Here is a 27,603-nt window from a genome sequence, read left to right on the forward strand (position 1 = left end):
GGACTCCTTCCCGGGACTCCAGGACCACACCTTGAGCCAAAGATAGACACTCAACCACTGAGCCACTCAGGTGTCCCAAGAAATATATTCTTTACCTGGAGGTTCAAACCGGTGTTACTGACCAGGTGATAGCCATAACATCTCTTCATTGAGGTAAAATGAGCATCCTGATTCCTTTGGACTAAAGGTCAGAGTTAGGGGCAATATTAGATCCAAAGGTTGAAAGTTGTGCGCTTTTGCTAGACCCTTGGGTTTTCCCAGCAGATTTTTGCTAGAGCATAGTCACTCCAGTGAAGCTTTCTTTGAGACTTGTAACTAAAGGATTTTGTAGAGATTTTATGCTCCAAATGTGAGGAATGCCTGTGGACTTTACCAGAGTGAATCTATTGGATTATTACATTTTTATTTAGTAAAAGTAATTCTCTACCACAGTTCATTCTTGACAGAGATTGTATGGTAATTGTGACCTTGGGCTATGAATCCCGACACAGGTTCAGGCACAGGTTTTGCTGTTTGCAGGCTGTAATTATATCCTCAGTGTCCTCACATACAAAAATAGAGATACCCGCCGTATCTACCCACTGTGTTCTTGTGAGTATTATAAATGAGATGATGCATATAAATCAGAAGGCTGTGTTTATTTTAAATGAAACCATTAAAAATAGTGTTCTTTGAAAATGTTAGCATGGTGAACATACCTACCCAGTTCCAGTCCTTTAAGTCGTAAGTCTTATTATTCAGAGATATATCTGATGCAAAAATCATATCTGATCCTGAGGTACAATTTTGCAGATAAGACAGACTCTATCAGTGACCAGTTTCTTTATTTTCCTTTTGTTCTGCTCAAAACAGTATGCTGGGAGTACCGAAGTGGTATAGGGGTGTGATGAAGTTGGGAGGAGATTGTGAATCAAAAGTTTTCTTTTTTTCTTGTTTTGAAAATTTGAGTTTGAGTCCCAAGTTTATGGCTTTCAAAGCTTTTGTTGCCTAATCTAAAGAATACTGCTGATTACTCTTAGTCCATTGATTATTAGGAGATTGAAATGCATGTAGAGCACCCAGTAGTTTGTGGCACTTAGCAGGTCTTTAAAAAGTTAATCCTTATTTTGAGAACCTATATATTTTGGAAAAGAAAGAGCACTAGAACAAACTTATGATTGGCAGAGTAAGTTTATTGTTCAACTGTGTGCTCCCCACAGAGGTAAGGCAGGTCTCAGGGTATTTATTTGGGAGATGGCTGATTTGCTGTTGGCTGAGCTAAGGACTCAGGTGTCTTTGAAATGAGCAGCATCACAGCTGAAGGACTAAATCTGGAGCCAGGATGGAGAAGACCTTGCTCCTCTAGAGGAAGTGAGTGGGCCTCTAGCTGGAGGTTGAAGGGTAAGCATGAATCCTCAGGAAAAGTAGTAGTGGCATTGAGGACTGGGGCTAGTGGGGAGACAGGAGAGCCCAGAAACAATAGAATGAGACCACCTAATGGTAATTTTCATTGTGCGTAGTACCTGTGGGCTTAGTCCCACCCTAACCATCCTACTAAAAATCATAATCCCTTTGAACTCCTAGTATACCCATTCCTTCTTATTTTGCTGTTTTTTCCCCTCTTAGCACTTATCACTTTTTAAAACATGCTTATAATTTATTTGCTGTGTTTATTATTTATCTTCCCCCACTAAAATGTAAGCTCTACAAAGGTCAAGTCATTTTGCAAACACTCTGGTGTAGCGGTTGCATATTATATGAACATTCTCAAGTGGAGGGCTTTCCACATTGCCTCTTATCCTTGCTTGAATGGAATCCTCAGGGAGAGGGCAGTCCCTAGTGCCCTTGCACATAGTAAGTGATTAATATTTATTGAATAAATCAATAATTATATCCTATCTCATTCATAAAGTACAACTTTGCTAAAGTAATCTGAATCTTAATGTATTTTACTTTGGGGGAAGGAAGCAGTGTTGCTATGAAGGCTAGCCTGTGGAGACCAGGTGAGGGGTCACTGTCTTCAGATTCTTAGATAAAAGAATGTCTGAGTGACCTGTGGTGGTTGTTTTAAAGACAGGTTCTGGATCTGTCACTAAAGAATGTCTTTGACAGCAGGAAGTTATTGCTTTTTGGTAAACATTCTATAAAGCTTAGCATAAGACTCTTTAGTACTCTTGACCTTGGCTTAAGTAGTGGTGGTATATTCTATTCAGGAGCTGGAGGTTAACTCTTTAAACCAGTGGTTCTCCGGGCAGCCCAGGTCTCAGTGGTTTAGCACCGCCTTCAGCCCAGAGCGTGATCCTGGAGACTTGGGATCAAGTCCCACATTGGGCTCCCTGCTTCTCCCTCTGCCTGTGTCTCTGCCTCTCTCTCTCTCTCTCTCTCTCTGTGTGTCTCATGAATAAATAAAATAAAACAAAAAAACAGTGGTTCTCAAAGGATGGTTATGGATCTGAAACCTTATCAAGAGGTTTATGAGGTCAGAACTATTATAAGAATTCAAAGTTGTCTTGCAACTTTGGTTAACATTGCAATGATGGTATAAAAGGAGTATTGGATAAAACAACAGGTGTCTTTTTTTTTTTTAATTTTTTTTTTTTTTTTTTATGATAGTCACAGAGAGAGGGAGAGAAAGAGAGACAGGCAGAGGGAGAAGCAGGCTCCATGCACCGGGAGCCCGATGTGGGATTCGATCCCGGGTCTCCAGGATCGTGCCCTGGGCCAAAGGCAGGCGCCAAACCGCTGCGCCACCCAGGGATCCCAACAACAGGTGTCTTAGCAGGGATCGAGCAGTGCCTCACTGCCACATGCTAGTGTAAGAATGTTCTTGCTGAAGTTAAAAGCCCTCAAATACATGTCTTTTTCATATTCTGTATGAGGAAATGGGAAGTAGGCAAGTAGCACTTCTACATTCCAAAGCGCAGTGGCTGTCCTGAGGAAACACTTGCGCAGTTGTTTTAATTGTGAGCTGGACTGGTCTATTTTTCATGGAATAGCATTTTCTTTGAACGAGTGACTGACAAACGATGGCTATCTAGTCTTCAGTACTTACCAGACACTTTTTAAAAATGAACAGGTTTACAATATTAGTTGCCAATGAAAAATTTTATTTTTCAAGCAAAAATTAAAGTTTAATATTCATCATTCTGTCCATAGCAGTTTTTGAATAAATACTTTTTTGGTGAGATCGATGGAAATATGAACAAATATGATTTTTTTGATATCATATAAGAAATATGTCAATATTTTACATATTTGTATAACTCAGTGAACCGTGATTTTCCAGATGGCCAATATATGATGTTACAAAATTTTGTGTGGGTAGTAAAAGATCTCACATCTTGATAATACAGGATCAAGCAGTTGGTTTTTTTAAAACTTTGTATTTTTAGGTAATTTTGGACATAGAGAAGACTTATATAAATGGTGCAAAGAGTTCCCGTATACCCTTTACACAGCTTCACCTTGTAATAACATCTTATAGACCCACAGAACAATTACTAAAACTAGGAAATTAATCTTGGTACAATATTATTAATTAAAGTATAGAATTTATTTGGATTTTACCAATTTTCCCCTAATATTCCTTTTCTTTTCCAGGCCCCAACTCAAAATCTCACATTGCATTTAATTGTCATGTCTCCTTGGTTTCCTCCAGTTTGTGGCAGTTCTCTGTCTTCCAGTGACTTTGACACTTTTGAAGACTGGTTAGTTGTTTTGGAAAATGCTCCTCAATTTGAGTTTATCTGATATTTTCTCATGATTGCATTGAGATTATGCATTATTGAGAAGGGTACACAGAGGTAATATGCCCCTCTCAGGGTGTCAAATCAGGGTTACATAAAGTTAATGTATCTTATTATTGGTGATGTCAACCTTTATCACTCGGCTAATGTGGTGTCTGACAGAGTTCTTTGCTGTAAAGTTACTATTTTTTTCCTTTGTAATTACTCAGTATTTTGAGAGCAATGGATTTTAACCTAATAAGGTATGAAAAGTTAATTATGCAATGCAGATTCCACATCACAACTAACCTTTAAGTAATGGCTATTTAATGAGTTTAGGTAAAGTATCAAAGAAGAAATAGCTAGCTACAAGTGTATGAAAAGATTGTTAAGATTTGCTTCTCCTTTCCAACTACATATCTGTATGAGACCAGATTTCTTCATATCCTTCAACCAGAACGATGTATCACAGTAAATTGAATGCAGAAGTAGATACAAAAACCCAGCTGTCTTCTATTAAGCTAGATGTTAAAGAGTTTGCAAAAATGTAAAATGATGCCACTATTCTCACTAAACTGTTTTATTTCAAAAACAGTTATTTTTCTTTTATAAAAGATAATATTTGCATTAAGATGCAATGGATTTATTATCGTTATTGTTGTTTTTAAAAGATTTATTTATTTATTAGAGACACAGAGAGAGGCAGAGACATAGGCAGAGGGAGAAGCAGGCTTCCTGACAGGAGCCGGATGTGGGACTCGATGCCAGACCCTGGGATTATGCCCAGAGCCAAAGGCAGATGCTCAACCGCTGAGCCACCCAGGCCGCCCTATTGTTGCTTTTATTTTATTTTATTTTATTTTATTTTATTATTTTATTTTTATTTATTTAATAAAGATTTTATTTATTTATTCATGAGAGACACACACAGAGAGAGAGAGAGGCAGAGACACAGGCTCCATGTAGGGAACCTGACGTGGGACTCGATCTCGGTCTCCAGGATCAGGCCCTGGGCTGAAGGCAGCGCTAAACCACTGAGCCACCCAGGCCTCACTACTGTTTTTTTTTTTTTTTTAAGTTTTTTTTTTTTAATTTTTATTTATTTATGATAGTCACACACACACACACACAGAGGCAGAGATATAGGCAGAGGGAGAAGCAGGCTCCATGCACCGGGAGCCCGACGTGGGATTCGATCCTGGGTCTCCAGGATCGCGCCCTGGGCCAAAGGCAGGCGCCAAACCGCTGCGCCACCCAGGGATCCCAACCTACTGTTGGTTTTAAATGAATTAAATATTTTAAAAAATTTCTCAGTTTTTATTTCTGTTGTGTGAAATGTTGATAGATATAACTGATACCAACAAAATCTCTTTGGAGTCCTCAGTAATTTTAAAGCATAAAGGAATCCCAAGACCAAAAAGTTTCAGAATCGCTGCTTGCTAAAATAAAAGAAGAGATATCTTGGTATGTGGAGGGGGTGAATCTTGTCTTCTGGTCCAAATGAAGTTTCAGTGAAGGGTTTCATCTAGAAGTCTTGGCCTAGGGAACTCACTCAGTACCTCTGTATCTGTTTTTTCACCTGGCAGATGAGGGAAATTGGCCTGAGGATCTTCAGGTTTCTTTCAGTTCCCAGATTTTATGATTTCAAATAACTGTTGCTGTCAAAGATGTCATCTTGGCAGCATGGGTATTATGGAGCATTACAGGTAATTTCTAGAGGGTGATATTTACAAAGTTAATGATGAAAAGTGTCATATCTAGGATATGATATAGTAATATTTGTGAGGCAGGGATTTGAGAGCCTTGTTCTGACTTTTTTGGGCCTGTAAAATTATTTCTTTCAGTGTCCCCTTCCAAAAAATTATAGTTTTAGATCTTAATTGTTTTTTACTATACTGAGTAAAGATTTTTACTTAGGGAGTAAGGGAAAGATTTTTAATTATTCCTGAATACTTTTTTGTCAGTTTATGTGTATCACAAATTAAAAAGTGTGTGATTTCCTAGAATTTTTGTGCTATAATTTTTTTTTTAAAGAATTTATTTATTTATTCATGAGAGGCATAGAGAGAGAGGCAGAGAGAGACATAGGAAGAGGGAGGAGCAGGCTCCATGCAGAGAGCCTGAGGTGGGACTCGATCCTGGAACTCCAGGATCATGCCCTGAGCCAAAGGTAGATGCTCAACTGCTGAGTCACCCAGCACTGAGCACCGCTGTGCTATAATATTCTGTGCATATACATGTAAACTTCTTTTGTGTGGGGATTTATGAATTTAGATAAGTTATTTTTCTTTGTTATAGGTTCCTCATATACCACTGATATCTATATTGAAACAGGCTTAGGTTGTAATATCCATTATATACTTAAAATCTTCATGAAGTTAGTTATTTGAGTACTTGTTTTAAAAAGAAAACAACTTGATTAAGAGTCTTTATACATCCTTAATATTTACAAATGTAGACTTAAAAAAAAAAGCCAGCTGGAATGTATTAAGAATCCCAAACTTTGGAACTAATATTTTTCTTTTTTTAGTTTAAATGGAAGGAGACTTGATGGTTTTAGTTTTTAAAGATGAAGAAACAAAAAGGGGAGGGCAAGCCAGTAGTGTATTGTCCTATTAAGTATCAGTCTCAATCAGTTTTTAAACAGGATCCTGAATTCCTGTAAAGTAGATTTTTGTAATGGAAACTGCCACAGTTGAGGGCCAGCTCTGTCATAATCACCAATTTGGGCATCTCTGATATTTAGCAGAAATATAAATATCTAATGTACTGTGTGTTTGTTATACTGTCATAGGAAAATTTTGTAATTGATTCTGAGCCAGATTCTACCAGTGTTTAAGCTACTACTTGGAAATAAGATTTGGAAACTGGACTAACTTTCTGAGTACTTCTACACTTTAGTAAATTATAGTAAATTTAGTATGTATTACATCTAAAAAAGAAATTCAGGATTATCTTATATCAGAAGAGTTTCATTCATCACATTTCAAAGATTCCTTTAAGTAGTCGGCTATTTCAGGATACTTATGTAACCCAATCTAAGAGGAAAATGCTCTCCAACTCCCAACAAGACAGTTTAACAGAACATAGTGCTTCAGAGCATAGATCCGAGAGCCAGCTGCCTGGGTGCTAATCCCAGATATGCCAATAAATAGCTTTGTAACCTCTGTTTGCTTTAGCATCCTCATCTGTAATATAGTATCCATCTCATTAGATTGTCTTCAAGATTTAATGAGATGTGATGCTTCATGCACTCAAAACCTGCCTGGCATTTACTAAGCTCGACCAAGCCATAGCTTTGAGTATTTGTGTGCTATTAAAATTATTGCTTAGTTAACATGTGGTATATTTTAGGTTGCTTATTTCTTCATGACATCTGAATTTGTATCTCATTAGTAACATTATCCTCAAGTAATGTTTGAGGATACGTTACATCTGGGTAGATTTTACATTCCTAAAGCACACTACTAGAGTTCTAGATTTGTGGTATGTTGGTATTTTAAGGATCCTTAGAGATTATCTGGTTCAGCTCAGCCTGATACATAAATCACCTTTCTAATATCCTGCTGACTGAGCCTCTAGCCTTTACTTGAATTTAAAATATCCCTGACCCTTGGGAAATTCTTCTTCATGTTGTGCAATCCACCTGGCTATAAACCTCCACTCTCAGTCCCTAGTTCTGCCCTATAGAGCTGCATGGAATTTGGTTAACAAATAACTCACCTGAATGGTGACAGCAAAGTAAATGGATTCTTGATAATTAAGGGCTGTCTAAAAGTGCCCAGAATGGTGTATTGATGGTACTTTAAAGTCTTTGCTCCCTGTTCGTAAAAGAAGTAAGGCTTGTATTTGTAGATAGAGTTGCTCTGAGGTAGTTGGGGACACATTTGGCATAGAAGTTTGTTCCACTGAGCCTGTGGTGGGGCAGTGAGCCTGAGGGGGAAAGGCAGTACTGGGTCTCTGGACCTCACTCTTACAACTCCCCCCACCCTCATGCATTGTTGTACAAGTCCTTTTCTGGAGGAGAAGCTTTGTGTTTAAAAGTTTGACCTGCCATATTTTCTAAATTGCATATTTCTCCTACATAGAATGGAAGTTCCATGAAAGAAAAAGAGAAGGCTGCTTACTTTGTTCACTGCTGTATCTTTAACAGCTACAAGAACTTGGGATATATAGGTGCTCAGTATTCAAATGATGGAATTAAATATTAAACACTCAAATGTGAATGTGTTTTCAGTTTAGTGCCAGGAAATGTCACATTCACTTTTTAAAAAAAAAAAACAGCTCATACTTAATTGTGACAATTTAAAATCGGACAAGGGTTTTGACATCTGCCCCCTTCCCATATTTCATCACTTTAAAATGACAGGAGAACACCAGCCAATCACAGGCTTAATGAGTTTAATAAGTTTACCCCTTTACTTCCTTTCAGTAGCACCCAGTATTCCTTTGAAATACCAGATAGACCTGGCAGTGGCCAATAGTATACACTTCAGACTTCAAGAGTTAAAAGTTGAGGTTCACTAGCATTCGGTGTAGCAGTGGCACTTGTCCAAAACTGGTACCTCCCTATGGTTGGGGACCTTTACTTATTTATTTTTTTTAAAGATTTTATTTATTTATTCATGAGAGACACAGAGAGAGAGAGAGGCAGAGACATAGGCAGAGGGAGAAGCAGGCTCCCTGCAGGGAGCCCGACATGGGACTCGATTCTGGGACTCCAGGGTCACGCCCTGGGCTGAAGGCAGGCGCTAAACCACTGAGCCATCCAGGGATCTAGTTGGGGATCTTTAAATGCACCAGTGAAAAAATTTTTTCCCTTTAAGGAGAAGAAAGAAAATCACTCCCATCACTTCAGGCTTGTTTTTTTTTTTTTTTTCCAAGAGAGACCAAAATCTAATGTGAGTTACGAGAAAGAAGACAGTGATGGCTATACAGGCGGTGACCAGGAGCAAATGAGATTCTCCTTTATCATTCCACATCCAGTATATGTCTTTCACAAAGCAACAACAAAAATAACAGGTCCACAGAATACAACAGCCAGAGTTACAAAATCCATTCATCCAAGAGTGGTGGAAAGCAGAGAGAGGAGTTGGGAGGGCAAGTGGCACAGGGAGAAAGAAAGTATGCACATCATTCCAGGCACAGGACTGGCAAGTGCTAGAATAAGACCTGCAGAAAAACCTGTGGTCCATTCAGACTCAGCGGTGTTAGGAATCCACATACTGGTGTCAGGAATTCTCCTTTATGCATACCAGAGACAGAAGTCCCATTCCTCAGAGAGAAGGGTATACGCAGAGGGTCCTTGGCAGAGCAGGTCCTGCCTTCCCTAGTGGAGGACATGCCAAGGAAAAGAGCTCCTACAGCTTTTTTCCAATCACACCCATCCCCTCTGGGTGGCAGGTGACTCGGTTGCCTGTAGCTGCTTTTAGTCTGGCAGGAGACGGATGTGGGGATGGAAATTTCTCTGCAGAGGTTGAGCTACTCAGGGCAGACTACAGGTAGATCATCTTCTGGAAAAGGCTTTTGCTTTAAGAAAACCACCAAGGAGAAGAGGCACAACTAGGAAAGGATACTTTGCTGGGGGTCTTTGCTTCATTGGCGCTGATACTGAACAGAGGAAAGGACGGAGAGGGGCCTCTACTGATAGTATATGAGGACTGCATGGCTGTGAGGAAAGCCAGGGCAAACCAAATCCAATGTAGTAAAGCCACCTCTTCTCTGTGCTTGACAACCGCTGGTGCACTTCAGTTCCTTTATTGAACCAATATTCAGAGCAGTGTGGTGAGTAGAGAAGGGACGTATGCAGAAGACTAACCAGCTGACCAACATAATGGATGGGAAAGAGGCTACAGACGTCCCCTGGATGTGGAAAGGAGCCTGCAGCCAAAGGTTGAAGAGCATGTCAGCAGTTATTTTGCTGACACTGGGGAATGGGTGAGGCTTCCTCCCCGATACCTCAAATACCAGATCAGCTATGTCTTGAGACGAAATGGCATTAACAGCTTTGCTAAGCACAAATGGAGGGAGCACCCAAAGAGCCCTGAAAAATGAGATAAAGAAGAATTTCACCGATGACCAAACATCTCCATGTTGTGATGGATCACCAATAGTTTGGGCTGTTACTGACTATAGTGCAGGAATAAACACTTGATAAAACAAGAGGAGACTTCTAGTAACCATAGGTGGCTCATTCTCTTGCTTCCTTTCTGTACTCTGGGCTCTCCTCTGCGCTAGGACACTACTGCTTGTCCTCTTCCACGCTGCTCCTCTCTTGCTGAGTCTGAGCATCTAGCTTTGAGATGATACAAATTCCTCAGATTGGAGTGTGATTTCCCCTGGTAAGGTCCTGGAGAAAGGTTTTGACACTTGCAGCCATCTCTTTACCACCCAAGCTACCAACTATATGCAGGAGAGAGAAGTGTCTCAAAATCTTTCATCATGAAGGACCTGGCTGCTCCCACCCTCTGGGTTCCCACCTACCCAGCCCCTTACCCACCCAGGGGTGCTCGGCTCCTCCTGGCCCTTTGGTGCCTGGCCGGCCACCAGCTCCCGATGACGGGGCACTCCTAATGCTGGGGCCACTACACCCACTCTGGGCATGCCTGGACCACACTGGACCGCACTGGGCCGCTCTTTCACTTGTATGTTGTGGCCCATTCTTTGTGCCTGAGCTGAAGGAGGACCTGTGAGAGGACAGAAAATGAGATCTCTGGAAGAAATATTATTAATATTATGATTATTTGCAACTTTCAGATACATTAAGAAAAAAGTACTTTCTTCAGTTTTGATATGTGAAGATTTTCTAGAAAGGAAAGAAAGGTTTCTAATTTTATCAAAGGCAGAGGTAGGTATACCACGCTGTCAGAATTGGGTTTTTAAATCAGCTCAGCTGGATAGCAGCTTTACACTGCAGCCCCGGTGATGTTATATGAGCTTAGCTCTACTTTGAGTGCTAATGAAACAAGTTGGCCAGAAATATGAATTGTAAAAAGCCATCAAAACATTACAATGTAGGAGAAAAATGTAGTGAAAATTCTAACATAGAAAGTTCAAATAGTTCCTTTATCTGAAGGCTTTAAAATTTTTTTCTTAGGTAATTTGCAAGACTATTTTAAGTTATAGAAAATATATGTAAAATTAAAATGACATTAGCTGAGAACTTTGCCCAGTTGATTAAGGAAATCTGAGCTTCCTTTTTTCTTTGGTGTTTGTATCTCTCTTTAATGTGCCAGAAGCTGAGTTTTCTATAGAAAGAGGACATATATTTAGATCAGAACTCATTGGCATATTCCTTGGGTTATCTTAGGTCAGCATTTTCTCTGGGAAGAAACACCTTTTGATTTTGGAACCAGAATGCTGGTTCCTTCCTTCTAGTCCACATACTACCCTCTCTGCACATGCGCCCTCCACCCCCCAGGGCTGGCCTTGGCTTAGTCACTTGACCCAGTCAGTAAGTCAATAACTTCATGACTTTGAGTTACTTAATATCTTTCTGTCTTAGTGTTTTCAGCTATAGAGTGAAGGTAATGGTGTATCTCAAGGTGGTTTTGAGGAATAAATATGTAAATATAAGTAAAATGCTTAGAAGAGAGCCTGGCACATAGCAAATACTCCATAGATGATAAATTTGTCACATGTGGATATTTTGAGGGTATAGAGTGGAAAATAGATTTTTAAAAACCTGGAAATTTCCCTATACAAATTCCGAGGAATATTGATCATTATCTCCACGATGACCTTAGTATTTGTAAAATTCTTTGCCATTTAGGCCACTTGCTGTGCTTCCATTTACACTTCCCTGTTCAAGGTGTGGAGTTAATTTCTAATCCATTAATCATGAACGAGGAATACTCTAAAGAAAAGCTAAATACTAACTAGTTAGAAAGTGAAGTAACTTTGAATTTTCTAAAGCTGTGCCTTTACTTGGAATTTTAACTTTGTTGAATTTCTGTGTAAGGGGATAAAAAACTTCCATTCTTAGATTCACAGTGTTCATAGGCAAAATAGAAAAAAATAGATAAAAACAGTAATTTTAAGAGGAAGCATTTTTATTTTTGTTTTTGTTTTATAAAAGATATGTTTAGAGAGAGTGAACGTGAGAGCATGCATGCTTGTGTAGTGGGGAGGGTCAGAGAGAGTCTTAATGAGATCACAACCTAAACTGAAACTAAGAGTGTGATGTTAACTGCCTATGGCACCCTCTAGGCGCCTCTAGGGGAAAAGTTTTTTTTGGGGTTACCATCTGTATCCGATTCCATGGATGTTGTCGTAATTATCATTTTGTGTCTTCAGAGAATGGAGCAGATTTTGAACATGCTTTTATTTTCTCCCCAATATATTGGCCATTATATTTAATAGTATTTGGGATTTTAAAAAATAGAGGTAATTAATTGTGAGGTATTTTGATGTTCAGCAGGCAAAGGAAACACATTACTTTGTGTAAACAGAGGGTAATATGGAGTCTTTGAAATCTAAATTATTGAACTATTTGCCTAAGGATACTCTTCTTAACTCTTTAGGTTTCCTCTGGCCTGTAATGAACTACAGTAGTGGTTTGGGAATAACACAGAAACATCCTATATGTGAAACATTTGGATCCCATTTGGAAAGCATGATGGATGGATCCAAGTTTTCAGGTTTATCTTTGAGTTACACTGATAAATTAGTAAACTTTCATCCCATTTTCCTCTCCATTTTGTGGTCTAATTGGCTTATGGTTGGTAAAGACAGAAGCATATGTTTTTTTGAGAGAGATAAGCCTTCATTTTGTTTACATTTTAAATGATCACCATCTCTGAAACTGGCACTAGGACCAAAGAATGTTTATTACTTCCATGTTAACATGGGGATGGGTCTGAAAGATGTTAAGTGAGGTTTATGTTTGGTTCTATTCTAAGGCTTCCTTGGGCTCCAGCCAAGGTAACTTGGTTTTTGTAAGAGCCAAGAGGAACTGCCTTATAATCTCTTTTTTATAGCTGTTTTTATATTTTTATTTGAAAGCATCTACCTTGAGGATAGAAGCTCTGCTGTGCAGAGTAAAAAACAACTGTTTCTAATCTTAGCAAGAGGACAACAAGGGGGTTGGCTAGGGGTTTCCAGACACAGTTGTGTTTGACACCTGCCCTGGTTGTATCACTGGTCAAGCAGATCTTGTGGCCTTTGGGCAAGTTTGCCTTCGGAAGATGGAAACACAATAGGGATAATTTCTAATTTAGAAAGGTCTCTAGGACTCTAGTCCAGAAGGTTTTTTGTTTTGTTTTGTTTTTTTCTTTGTTGTTGTTGTTTTTTGCTTTGTTTTGTTTTTGTTTTTACCTGTGTGTGTCAGGTGGGGGTGCGGTGTTTCCTGCTGTGGATGTGGGGAAAACCATGTCATACCTTCACAGAGAAGGGAGAAGCACCTGATTGGCCTACGTGATTCAGAAAGTGTCACAGGCCCAACTCCGTATTCACTTTTCCAAGGTCCTTCCTGTTGCACTGAACTCTGGCCCTGCCCCCTCCCACCCTCTGGGGCCTGTGGAACCCCCAGGGAGGAAGTTGCCACTCCTATGCCCTTTACTCTTCCTGTGCCCTCTGGCCGAGATCTGTCCTGTGGGTCTGGGCCCCACCTGAAGTCACATTTGTATTTAGCAACTTGCTTGGTGGTTCCTTGTCCGTGCCCAGACTCTTGTGTGAGGTACTGGCTGGTGTGATTGCAGCTCCCGTTGACCCACTGTTCACAGAGGCAGAGGAACAACATAGGCCAGACTATAGAACCCAAGGAAAGCTCTGGGTGACCTCTGCTATTTAGCAGCTGCTCCTAGCACCAGTCACTGTGGCAACTGGGCTCTGTTTATGAAAATGAACAGGGACCTCAAGGCCGGGGCATTCACACCATGGACAGAGCTCCCCCTGGAAATACGTTGCCTGCCAGATTGCCAGGGCTAAACCAAAACAAAGACATACCAAACAAAAGTAGCTGGGGAAGTATTCTGCTCTTGGGGGACATGCACTGTGGCCTAATTGCCGGGTATCCTCCTTTACCAAACAGAACCGTGCTGGGGTGAGCTTATCTTGGTTATGCCAGAGAAAGAAGGGGGCAAAGACTCTAGTACTTGTATGGGTAACTTCTTGAGTATGCCCTTGTGTTGCACAGGGCTGGTCTCTAGCTGTGGGTTCAGAAAGAAGTTTAGTTACCAAGGATTTGACTTTTTGAAAATCTTATTTTAGGTCCTGCTTTTATGTAAACTGTAAAGCTATTTTTGGATCTGTACCTTTAGAATAGACCCTTGTCTGGAATTACTGAGTTTGGAGTTTGTCCTCTTCAAGTCCTTGCTTTCACAGTGATGGTCCAAGTACTCCGCATGGGAAATGGGGAGCCTATAGACAACTTTGAGCACACTGTGAAACCCAGAGCTTCTCGAGGTGACTGCTACGTTCTAGGTGCTTTTCCCATTGTTAGGTTTTAGGATTCCGTGGCTGGACCCTTCCGGCATATGTGTCTTTTAGCCTCATTTAAATGCTCACTGGAATACTTCACTGGGGCATAGATAGATGAAGCTCTAGTCTATATTGAAAGTTCCCAGAATTTAGAGCTGGAAGGACCCCTAAAAATCATCAAACCATATTCCCCTATTTTAAAGATGTGTAAGTCAAGGCTAAAGGGGGTAGTTTGGCAGAGCTTGGAGCAAGTGCACAGGTTGTCTGATGCCATTCCAGAGCTGCCTTCCCTGCACCATGCCTTATCACTGTGGAAGTCTGCTCAGCCTGTGGCTTATGCATCCTGGTGGAGGAGGGAGACATGGGGAGGTCTAGACGGCTGGCATTGGTCATTTTCCAACAGAATGGAGATGTTCAGGAATGACATATATTTGGAGAAAGAGGGACTCCCATATGTAAGTCAATCTTAGCTTTAAAGTGTAAAATATCCATTCATGGGGCACTAGCCTGGCTCAATCTGTAGAGCATGTGACTCCTGATCTCAGGGTCAAGTTCAAGCCCCATGTTAGGCATAGAGCTCACTTAATTAAAATAATAATGATGATAATAATAATAATGGACCTAAAATAACCATTCAGTGCATTGAGGAGGCCTAAGGTCTACCATCGGGTCTTCTTGATCTGATGAGATGTCAAGAAATTGAGATAAAAGGGTAGAGGTGAGTGGGGTGGAGGTGCTACTGGTTATAAGTGCAATGAGAAGAACATGGGCCTAAACCAATGTCCCTTCCTAGAGGGATTCAGGCCTAGCTTTACCCCAGCAACCCATTACTCCTTAACTTCCCCTGTATGTCCTGGGGTTTGCACAGCTGCTGTACCTCATGAAGATGACCCATCCCAAGAGACCCTTCACTGCAGTGAAGGGAGTAAAGCTAAGTGTCCTCCTTCAGTACTCAGGCCTTTATGGTTACTGGGGTGGCTGCCACTGTTTGCTCATGATAATTCCTTATGAACTCTTCTGTTGATAAACCAAACCAAATCAGTAGTGGTCTTCTTCAACTGAGGATTTAAATTAAATTATAACCACAACCACAAGTATCTCATTGGTGTTCATTTCAGTGCTGAACATTTGTACTCTGGGCTGTGGATGTGATGTTTCTGCCCAGTTTTGGCTGAGATACCAATGTGAAATGTGAGTTTGCCATGTGGCAGAGTCTTTCCTCTGGCCATTTAATGCAGCTAAAATATTGACGGGGTTGATTTGTCACACTGGAGAGTTTATCATGGGCATGACTATTGGTACAGGTAAATCCTGTGCTTCACTCTGTTTGTAATCAAGGGAAGAGGCCTCCTTCTCCAGGTGTATTCTATAACTATCATGACATTTAAGTTCTCTTGGGCAAGGTATGGAAGAAGATTGTAACAGTATATTCTGTACTGGCTCTGTCAGGCTTTGGAAAGCAGACCTCAGGGTGATCTGAAAAGCCAGTATCCTGAACTAGCTGAAGCCGTTAACCAAAATGATGTCTGGACAGTCTGGAGCTGAACAGGTTTCTCTAGTATCTATTTACAGTTAGCCAGTAAGGTTAATAGCAACTGAGCTGAGAGCCAGTGTCTGCACTGGCTGTAACTCACTTGTGTTCTGGAAGGGGGTCAGAGAAACTGAATAGATTTATTCATTCAGGGAGCATTGAGTAACAGCAGCCTTAGCTGCAAAACCAGCTCTTTTCAGCTTTTTGATGACGTGCACTATTATTGTTTTTAACAGGTTGGCTTAAAAGTGAGCCTCTAAGAGTCAAGGCTTTATTCCTCTCTGTCCAACACTCACATGTTTCCTTCTAGTTTGCTGTAGTCCATTAGTAAACATTTATCAAGTGCCTACTGTGTGCCAGGAACGGTGTTATCACAAATCAGTAACTTATTCTTAGTTAATGAATGATCTTATGCAGAAGGCATACAAAGAAACCTTAAGAAGGGGTGGATAATTGGGAGTTTTTGTGTCTCTTCCTGCTCATTCTTCCATGCGTTCACATCAGGGAAAGGAAGTGGAAGTCAACTTAAATTAGTTTATTTTGGTAATAGCAGTTTTAGAAAAGGTTTGGAGAAGGAAATTGAAACTATTGAGAAATAGGAGGTTTGAGGATTACTGCTAGAGTTTTCCTACTCCTTCTAGCCCAGGGACTTTGTCCCAGTTACCACTGATAATGGACCCTTTTTATGTTTAACTGTCTTGTCAGTAAGTCAGTGACACATGCTGAGAATAGAAACCAGTACCATTCCATGTTGTAAATGCCAGTCTATAACACGCCCCACTGGTTCTGTTGTTGTGATTGTTGCTATGATACTTAGCATCAAATGCTAGCCATTTGCCTGTCATTTTACATCACACCTACGGGTCCCTACTCCAAGCTGCCTACCTTCCCTGGAAGCCCAGGACCTCTTCCACATGGCACCACAGGAAGTGGTGGAGAGAAAGGGACAGGAGCCTTCCCTTGGTAAAACATGGTCCTTGCTTGAGGCTGTGAAGGGAACTGTGTAAATTTTAATAGGAAAGGCCTTTATTTTGGTAATCTTTTTCTGTTAAATTCTGATTTTTAAAGTATTTGGGGTTAAGCGTAACTCTGTTCATTGTTTTTTGTTCTTCTGAAATATGTGACTTGCAATGGTAGACTATGTGCTAGACTCTGAGGGAGGAAATGAAACAGAGATGTAGCCTCTAGTCTCTGCTCCGTAGGTATTCCAGACCCATGAGGGAAGAGAAAACATCAGGTGGCATCATTAGAAGCTTTTTTAATGTAATGGTAGACAGCAGAAAATGGAAACTGGACTAACTCCATTCAATTCTGAGGTTGTTTTGCCTTTACCATAGGGTTATCTTAACTGAAGGCAGGTCTCCTGGTGGTTGTAGGAATGGTTCAGGAGGTATCAGGGTTTTGTTTATAGTCCAACGAAGAGTGATATGCTGCCTTTGGCTTTCTTAAGAGAGAGCCTCTTTCTCCAAACTCCCAGCATTCCTCTCTTTTGCATTCATTGGCTGAATTGATAGAGCACCACCATCCATCCTTAAGCCAGTCACTGGCAATGACTAATAGAGTTGCCATGATGACTTAGACTGATCAACTAGAGAATCAATCACATTGCTTACCATAGGGGTCTCCTGCCGAAATAAATGTGAGCAGACTTCCAATAGAAGAAGCGCACATCTAGTATAGGACCATGTGAGGATAAGAGGTCAAAGACAAAGTAATGGAGAGGAGGTCCTGGCCCTTGTTTGTGTTCCCTCAGTGCCCTAGACATCTTTCTGTGGGTCCCTCTAACATGGTGCTACACTATGTACCTGCCTCTCTTTCCACTTCTAGAGTATAGCTTCTTAAGGCTAAGGTACTCTGTCTTACTCAGTATTTGTGACCTCCATACCTGGCACATAAGGGATTTGAACAAATTGAATGGAAAGATGTTTTGTATACGTGTGTGTGTGTGTGTTTTAAAGATTTTATTTATTCATGGGGGGCGGGCAGAGACATAGCAGAGGGAGAAGCAGACTCCATATGGGGAGTCTGATGTGGGACTGTATCCCAGAACCCCAGGATCACGACAGATGCTCAACCACTGAGCCACCCAAGTGCCCCTCAAATATTTTTGTGTTTAACTTTTGTCAAATATTCCTTAGAATGTTGATATTCATTAAATATTTTTTAACAACTTTGAGATATAATTCACATACTGTATAATTCACAAATTTAAAGTGACTGGTTACAATTCATTAGTTTTTAGTATGTTCATTCATAGAGTTGTGCAACCACCACTACAGTTGATTTTAGAACATTTTCATCACTCCAAAAAAATTCCATACCCAGTAGCTGTCACTCCCCATTCTCCCCTTCCTCTACCCCCTGACAATCACTAATCTACTTTGTATTTCTATGAATTTACTTATTCTGGACATCCTATGTAAATGTGATCCTATAATATGTGGCTTTTTGTGTCTGATATCTTTTACTTAGTGTAAGGTTTTCAAGGGCCATCCATATTGTAGCCTACATCTTTTTTATGGTTAAATAGTAATGCATTGTATGTGTGCACCACGTTTTGTGTATGTGTGTGTGTGTGTGTGTGTGTGTACCACATTTTATTAATCCATTATCAGTTGATGGAAATTTTGTTGTTTCTAGTTTGAGACTCATATGAATAATGTTGCTAAGTACATCTGTGTACAAGTTTTTATGTGGGCATATGTAGATGAGTACCCTTTCTGCCTCTGATCTCGTCCCCTCGTGTCTTTCCTCTTAATTTATGTTCCACACCACTAAATTGTTTTGTAGTTCTACACTACCATGCTGTTTCTTACCTGTAGACATTTGCTTGTGTTCTCCCCTCTGCCTGGAATATGAATATGAATACTATTACTAATACTAATCCTAATACTGGTTAACTCTTACATAGCCAGTAAGTCATAGAGGAGGCAATTGACTCTAGAGTCTTAAACACTCCAGAGTTCTTAAACATTGTGCTATATATTTTTTTCTTTTAAAATCAGCTTTATTGAGGGGCACCTGGGTGGCTCAGTTGAGCTTTTGACTCTTGGTTTTGTCTCATGTTATGGTCTTTGGGTGTGAGGTTGAGTGCCACAGGGGGCTCTGCACTCAGTGTAGTCTGCTTGGGATTCTTTATCTCTCCCTCTGCCTCCTCTGCTTTGCCCTGCCCCCCTGCTCACATGGGTGCATGCATGCTCTCTCTCTCAAATAAATAACAATCTTAAAAAAAAAATCAATCAGCTTTCTTGAAGTAAAATTTACATGGACTAAAATGCATGTATTTTAATTCTACATTTTGATGAGTTTTGATAGTGTATATACTTCTTTGACTACTACTGCAAGCAAGTTATGGAAGATACAGATTTTTTTCTGTATCACTGACCCCCTTTGCCCCAGTTCTCATGCCCCTTTGGAGTCAATATTCCCTGTCCCAGGTACTTACTGACCTGCTTCCTGTCACTATAGGTTAGTTTTGCCTGTTCCAGAATTTCATGTGTTTTCCTTAGTCTGGCTCCCTTTCCTCAGCAAAATGTTAACAAACAAGTTGTTTTATATATCAGTAGCTTGTTCCTTTTTGATGCTAAGTATATCTATTGTATAGATATATCCCAATTTGTTTATTCATTCATCTGTTGATGGGCATTTGGTTGTTCCTTTTTATTATGAAAAAAAAATGGTATAAGGATTTGGAAACCTGTCTTTTTTGTGGACCTGTGTTCTATTTTTTCTGGATGAATACCTAGGAGTGCGATTGCCCTGTTATATGATAAGTATATGTTTAACCTTATAAGAAATTGCAACCCAGTTCTCCAAAGTAGAACTGATTTAATTTTTTTTAAAAAGTAAGCTCTACTCCCAACATGGAGCTTGAACTCATGACCCTGAGATAAAGAGTTGCATGCTCTATAGATTGAGCCAGCTAGGCATCCCCTCTATTGATTTTAGTATATTTGTTCTTTCCTCTCCTTAAAAAAACTTTTTTTTTGAGATTTTATTTTTAAGTAACCTCTACATCCAGTGGGGTGCTCCAACTCATGCTGAGATCAAGAGTCGCATGTTTTTATGACTGAGCCAGCCAGATGCCCCTCAACAACTCTGAAGAATTAGCTCAGATATCACCTCCTTGGAAGACTTTTTTTGACACTTTGATCTTTCCCTTTTTTTGCGGTTGATTGGGGAGGTTCCTCCTCCATGTCCCTGTAGCATCTTGGTTATTAAAATTGCTCACTTGCCCATCTTCCCATCAGACTGTGAGCTCTGTGAAGATGGAGAAGGTGTTATTATTTCTGTATCCCTAGCAGTTTGCATGATACCTAATAACATACAGCTAGATGCTCAGGAAATGTTTGTGAGGGGATTCACTGACTGGAACATTATTCAGCTTACCAGGGGAGTTAGGAGGTAACAGAGGTAAAACAGGCATGCAAATAACTATAATATAAAGTAGAAATTGATAAAAGTGAAGAACAAAGTCTATGGGAATTCAAAGAGAGAGAGAGATGGCTTTTAATGGGGATGGTTTGAGAGGTTAATAAGGGGAAGTAGAGTTTCAACTGAGCCCTAAAAGATAGATTGAGATGTATAGAGATACAGTTGGTTCTCAAAGGATTTAACTTGAACTTCTGTCCTGGAAGGTTGAGCAGGTTGAAGGATGAAGGCTGTGTTTGGGCTGGTCACACTAAGATTCTCTGTTTTGGAATGCTTTGCTATTCCCAGCAGGTGCTAGGTACTAGGTACTAGTACTAGAAGGCGTTAGGGGGTACTGAAAATGTTTCCTATTTGGCAGTAGAAGAATATGAATATGTTTTTTTATGTGTGTCTTTCTATTATCTTTCTAAATTCTAAGTCTTCTAGACTGGAGGAAATAAAGCTTCTCTTACTGTCTTTTCTTCTCACCCCATGACATGATAGCAGTCACATAAATCACATCATTGCCAAGCCCCTGTCTCAAAGGTCATCTCATCTCTCTGGTCCCAGACACCTGACTACACTTTTTGGCATGTTTGTCTACCTTTCTTCTTCATCATATGCTCATAGAATATTAGAGCTGGAAACTTTAAAAAATAAATACCAGGATCTCATTTTACAGATGAAAACTGACCTCGAGACCCATTCTATTGCCTGGTTAATAATAGCAATGTTAAAAGCTGCCACGTCAGTATGTGTCATATAATCCCTATGACAGCCTTGCAAAGTATATATATGTTCCCATTTTACAGATGAGAAAACTGAGGCAAAGTCTCAGATAGGACAAGGCAGATGTTTTCAGTACTGCCTGCTACTGAGCCCAGGCAAGATCCTCAGTCTGCTGGGTCATTGGCCACAGAGAAGGAGGGAATCTAGCCAAAGCCCTCACTAAGGTAGAGAAGAGGCTGTTTTACTCTGACTTCGTGCCCATACAGAAGTTAATCAATGCATTCTTGCTTTGTTTTCTTCACTTAAACAAATTTGGATGAAAATAGCACTTACCTTTTATAAGATTGTGATAAAAATTAAATGGGCTTAACACACAAGTTGAATAGACCAGGGTTCTCTGCTGCCTAGAGTACCCTAGGTGGTGGTTTCTTTGAACCACATATGATGCTGCCCCAGATATAAGACATCCAGGGCAGAAAACTAATTAACCAGTGTTGGCTTTAATCAAAATTATTTCTATGGTAAAGTACAGTATGTGTTTGTAGTTCTTAATTATATAAATACAACTGTTTTCATTATACAAGTAATACTTAACAGTATATTTGCATGGTAAAAAGTTAAGTAAGAAAGACAAAGAGCAAAGTCCCAGTGCCCATTCACCTTCCTGACCCCACTCTAGCACCACCCCCACCATAGGTAAGAACTATTTGCAGTTAGAATTTGTATCCAGTCCTTTTTCTCTGCACTTATATACATACACACATAGTTTTAGGGAGTTACTGAGTTGTATCATTCTTTACATACTTTTCTATAATTTTTTTTAAAGATTTTATTTATTTATTCATGATAGTCACACAGAGAGAGAGAGAGAGAGGCAGAGACACAGGCAGAGGGAGAAGCAGGCTCCATGCAGGGAGCCCGACGTGGGATTCAATCCCGGGTCTCCAGGATCGCGCCCTGGGCCAAAGGCAGGCGCTAAACCGCTGTGCCACCCAGGGATCCGTTTTCTATAATTTTTTTAAAAAGCTTAACAATATGTCATTAAGATGTTTCTGTCAGTACAAATAGCACTGTTTTAACTACAGTATATATATATTTCATGGTACAGATGTACCCTCATGAACATTTAGGTTATTTCTAGTATTTCTCTATTGTAAATACTATGGCAGTTAACACCTCTGCCTATAACACTGTAATACCTTTACAGTTACATTGTAAAGTTATGGTGCAATTATGGTTATGGTGTAATACCTTTACGGAGGTGTTGGCCACTTCTGTTGCCCCCCAAATCTGGCTGAGAAAATTTTGCCAAGGGCTCAGAATATTCTTATTGGGATTTATTATTGAATGATCACACCCTCTGAAAAGTATTAATTGAGCATTATGATTGTTTTCTAGGCAAAAGGTTAGTAACTACTTAATAATGTGCTAGGTACTTTCTTATGTATTATCTCATTGAAATCTTTTAACAATCCCATGAAAAATGTGCTGCTACTTACCATTTATCTGAAAGTGAGATTTGGAAAGGTTGTGACTTGTATAAAGTGATATGGCTTCCAGGAAGCCAGTTCAGAATTTGAACCCTTGTCTTCTGATTACCAATTCAGTGTCTCTTTCCCCATTGCTCTGAAGCTGGTCCATTCTCTTCCTAAAGTCTTTAAGGAGAAAAACCATAGCAAGTAAAATGTCTTTGAAATAAAGCATCATAGTGTGAGTAGGGAGAGAGCGGGCATCCTTTAGATTTGGGGTGGGGTGGGGTGCAGCCTCTATCTGTGTCATCATGCTTGGAGGTATGACTCATGACTTCAGGAGGCTGTGATAGCAGCTATACTGAGACCTTGGTGCCCGGACAGCAATGTCCTGCTATTGTGGGCTGTGGATTTAGTATCATGCTAAAAAAATAAATCATTTTTATTTATCTACACCTACAGCCTGTATGTGTAGATGCAGCTAACTCCTGGAGGCCCAACCCCCAACAGGAGAATGGCCTTTAGTGGACAAATTGTCTCTGCTCCCTTTGAGTTTTCATTTCCGTAGGGGTCAGAGATGATTATTTTCAACCTGTGGGATGCCTTAGCTCTTTGAGAAGTGGTCCCTTTGCACAGGGACAGTGGAATGGGGTGATGGTCAGAATTGAAGGGTTGTTTTGAGCTATTTGAGGAAGGATTCTGTGTCTTTGGGTTCCCTGAAGTAAGTGTGAGCAGCCTTTCCTTCCAGAGGCAAAATTAGAGCAGTTTGGAAACAAGGCATCAGTTCTTTTCTGGCAAAATGACCCATGTCCATGGATCATAATAGGAGGATCCTGTTGGCAGTTAAGTGATCAAAAATTTAAAAATAAGTTATCAAATATATTTAAGGAGGAAAGCTAAGAAAACCTGGGGCGGGGGGGAACAATGGAATACAAATCCCTTATAGAGTAAATCTTACAATGAACATTTCAGCATTTTTAACAGATGTGTGCTGAAGTGTATGGTGATTCAGTATGTATATAAAAGTCACAAGCACAAATGTAGTCAACGTTTACATTAAACTTCCCACCTCCAAAACATACACATGAGAGGTCCCACTTGTGTATGTGTAATTACATCTCTGAAAACTCCCTTGGTCCCTTTTTTCTCCACCTTTCCTCAAACACATATTTTGCTTACTTCCCTAAAGATACATGATATATATGAGAGAACACAGTCCATTGCCTCACACCTCTCTGAGTAGGGTATAAAGTGTAACGCTTTGAAACACCAGGGACGCAGGTCCATCGGGAATACTAAATGCTGGTTTCCAGCCACAACTGTGCTGGAATGAAAATGGAAAACAATGAGGCATGTGCAGAGTCAGCTTTTCTCTGTGTCTCAGCTCAGCAGTTTTCCTGCTGTCCTAAACTTTAAAAAAAAAAAAAAGGCTGGGGGGGGGGAAAAGAGGAAATGATCCAGTTTTTTAGCATTTTGATATAAAATAGCTGCAAAGTTGTGGGGACACAGTGAAAAACCCAAGCTTAGTGGTGAGAAGCCTCACTGTTCTTAGCTTAGTTGTGAGGACTTTGTGTGTGTGTATGCACACAACACAGTACACACCTCACCATACACATGAAAACAAATGCAGCCGTGGATTTTCGTGGTGGCCATGGTACAAGCTGTATTTGGTCCTCATGAAGCCTGGGTTTTATTTTTACCTCTGCTGCCCACTTGCTGTGGAACCTTGGAAACACCATTTTATTCATTAATCAACTAAATAATTCCATTGAACAAGCATTTATTGAGTGCTTACCATGTACGAGGTCCTGTCCAGGGGCTGGGAAGGATTAATAAGGAAACACTTGACTCTAGTGGGTAGGGGGGATCATGCAGCTTGGTGCTGTGGTGTGTGCCTCTAAGAAGAACCAGCCTGCTGTAGGAATCCGGAGGAAGGCATGAGGCTCTGTCTGGCTGAGAGAGGCTCCATGGAGGCAGTGAAGACCATTCAGGTGAGCGCTAAGGTCTAGGTGGGCCTTCAGCATGTTGGGGACGGGGAGCGAAGACTAGGTGCCAGAGCTGGGGGCACAGGAGGCCTTTCTGGGTGGCTAGGCCCCAGAAGAGAGTGGTGCTGTGTTGTGGTAGGTGGTGACTGCCAAGCTAAACTGTCCCTTGATTTCTGTGGGCCTCAGTTTCCTTATCTGCAAAAAAGGGGCAGATGAGACTGCTTTTTGTTTCTGTGTGCCAGAGAAAGAGAATATTATGCTTGCCCCATAGGATGCAAATCTCAACTGGTCCAACTGATCTTACACCTTTAGTGCTTGAAAACAATTAGGTTTTTGGCCCTTTATGAAAAGTAGACATCAGAAAGTACCCTCCACTTTCCTTCTTGTTTTTCCATTTTAGCACCATAATCACTAGGATACTATTTACTATAGGCAGGACTTATAGAGACTTGTTTGGTAAATAGGAGAACCCTAAGTGGTGATGTGTCAAACCTTCCTCACGAATAGTGCAGGAATACACATTTATGTTCTATAGTTTATATTGAAAACTTCATCAGTGAAGTATTCTTTCAAACATCTGTATATGCATCTGTAAAAGGAGAAAAGCCAAGATGGGCCGGGGGGGTGGCAGGGCGGAATGTGAACATATCAGGTACATTCACATTTTCTCCCTGTTATCAGTAGCATCTTTTCAGAAAGTACTGATTAAAAATGAAGGGTGTTTCCAGTTTTTTGGTTTACTTGCCTTGTAGCATACCAAGTCAAGGCTGAGCTGGGGGCTACCTTCCAGAAAGCAAAGACTTCCTTTCTGACTGGAAATAATCCTCATTTTGTTTGACCTTCAGAATACTCATGGCCTTGCTGGAATACATGGGCCAACATTTGTCCTGGCAAGGCCAGGGTGATTTAAGTTTGGTGTCTACAGATACTGCTTTATAGGCAGTTAAAAGCAGCAGGAGAAAGGTAACTATAGTAACTCAGGCATTGCATCCTTTCCGGCTTAAAAATCAAGGAGGTGATTTAAAGCAGGCAATATTTGAAAAAACAAATACCAATAATAAAATAACAAAAACACTTCTTGCAGTTCCTATTTGTCTAAATTTTCCAGAACTTTGCCAAGGTCAGAGTGTTCTTTTGCAAGTGACCTTGTCATGAAGAAGGATTGCATCTCACTTACTGCTCTGTGCTAATATCTACAATCCTCTCCTAAAGATCGTCAAATATGGACCTTGGAAAGCACAGTTACCATGACTTTTGAACAGTATGTTCTTTATGATGCTTTGTTTGTAAAAATACTATCAGATGGCTAGGGATTTGCATTAACACACTAATGCTACCTGGAATTAGACCTCATCATGATAAGTTTTTCCCCATTAAGTTAGAAGCAGAGTCCAAAGCCTATGGTGGAGTTAAAAGTTAGTGTTCTTATTTTAAAGCAAATACATAACTAGAGTTCTTATTGTATACTGGGTTATTGAATTCTTAGCAAGGCCAGTAATTCTCACTACTTAGGGCCAGTTTGATTCTGTTAGATGCATAGCGGACAAGATCATAAAATGATCAGGTACTCAGTGATTCGTATGTGGTGACATGAAGATGTTTTCTTTAATAAGAAAATCAGTTATATGGGAGTAATTGAAAATAATCATATCCTACTGTAGTTGAAGTCCTGGATTAACTTAGGGAAAAAAAGTGGTGAGATAAGTATGTTTTATTCTGCTTATGTAGAGGGTATAAAAAATGCATATAATTAAATTCCCTAATGCTTCATTTTGCTCTTGATGTGTTCTCACCAGGTAAAGCTGTGCTTGAATGTTCATGCTTAGAACATGAGTCTAAAGTTTCAGTTGAGGCCAATAGGTGGGAACCACAGTCTCTAGTGATTTTCAAAATAAAATCCCATAAAGACCCCCACAGCTGGAACAGGTGGTATGCTCACTTTAAAAAGTGAGCATTTTGGAATCCAAGAAGAATCTGAAACTGTCTAAGCACTGTCAGGATGGTTCCAATAACAGCACTGTGCACTGGCTCATTTCGTGGACTGTTAGGTGTGTGAATGTTTGCCATTTGCTCAATTATAAAAGGGAAATAGTCGATTAAAGAATAGATATAGAAAAATTTGTTATATAGTGTCTATCAGTCTGTATTTATATGTATTTGCTTAACTGTAGTTGAGAAAGCAGTAGTGGTAAGTGAAGCTCAAGGGTTAATGTGAAAAATAATGGAGAAAAATGAGTAGAAAGAAAGAAAAATAGATGTTTTGATAATCTTTGTCAAATGTTTTTCCAAAGACCAGCCTCAGATTTAAAGTATTATGCAGATGTAGGCTTTGGCCTCTAGTAATTTTCTGATAGGGAATTCAACCTTGAGTTGAACTTTCAAATCGGTTATTTTCTTTTCTTTTTAATTACTAAGTGACCAATCTGTTGTAGTTTGTTGATCTATTTTCTCCTCTTACTCTCCTTCTGTGTTTTCTGCTTGAGCTGCTGTTTGTTCTGGAATGCTGGGCATGCACATGTAGAATTAGGGTTGCCTGCCTCTGCCTTCACCAGGAATGGAGAAAATCTGACCTGCTATTTCAATTTTCAAGTTTAATTGGACTCACAGGGGGTCTAATCCACAGTTTTTTTCTCCGTGTTCCTATTTCTAAAGCCCTCATCCTTTTACTTATTAATACTGGCATTTCCACTGCGGAGCCTTTTTTACTCCATGGTCTTTCTTAGTCTTCTTTCAGGGAGGGTCTTTTAGGATGGGTTTTAACTACAGGTGGTTTCTTTCCTTGTCAACTGATTTTATAATAAAGCCATTTAAGTCTAAACTTTTTGTTAAGTTCCAATTAATCTTTTCTATAGGTGTCTTGCTTTTAAGCTTGTAGAATTCTTTGCTATCCTTTACTTTAGTTTGCTTTGACAACATAGGTAGGATTAACCCTAGTTTTATAGGTGGCCCGGGTCAAGCAGCTTGTTACTAACAGAGCTGAGACTAGAACCTGGTTCTAACCTCAAGTTCAGCCTTTTTCCCTCTATATTCTTAAGGCCTGTTACTGTATGTTATGAGCTGTTTTTTGGAGAGAAAGAGTAGGGCAGTGAGGAGAAAGGATGTTGTTTTCTACTGATTTTTCATATATTTATTGGTAATATTTTGACTCTTCTATAGGGCTTCCTGATTTAATAAAAAACTTTCAAATCCATGATCTCATTTCTTTCATAACAATCCTGGGGATTAGCCAGGATAAGTATTATCCCTATTTTAGAGATGAGAAAACTGAGGCTTAGGGAAGTGATACGTTTTTAGTGCAGTTGGAGCCATGACCCAGATAGGGTTGGACTAAGACTAAAGTGAATGAGAATAACATG

General features: G+C 40.0%; 1 protein-coding gene, 1 long non-coding RNA gene and 1 pseudogene across 6 annotated transcripts in view; 1 reads left to right on the forward strand and 2 right to left on the reverse strand.

Annotated features, from left to right (window-relative positions):
• TGFBR3 (transforming growth factor beta receptor 3) overlaps nt 1–27,603 on the forward strand; it is a 194,775-nt gene that overhangs the window by 38,228 nt on the left and 128,944 nt on the right. The gene's annotated exons all lie outside the window — the stretch shown is intronic.
• LOC106558962 lies at nt 999–14,121 on the reverse strand. Its single transcript, XR_005361250.1, has 3 exons — nt 13,958–14,121; nt 10,204–10,390; nt 999–1,428 (listed from the first exon to the last, which is right to left on the reverse strand). It is a non-coding gene; the product is annotated as an uncharacterized LOC106558962 (long non-coding RNA).
• LOC119872270 lies at nt 8,750–10,122 on the reverse strand (annotated as a pseudogene).

This window comes from Canis lupus, chromosome 6, assembly GCF_011100685.1.
Source record: "Canis lupus familiaris isolate Mischka breed German Shepherd chromosome 6, alternate assembly UU_Cfam_GSD_1.0, whole genome shotgun sequence".
Taxonomy (NCBI): Eukaryota; Metazoa; Chordata; class Mammalia; order Carnivora; family Canidae; genus Canis; species Canis lupus.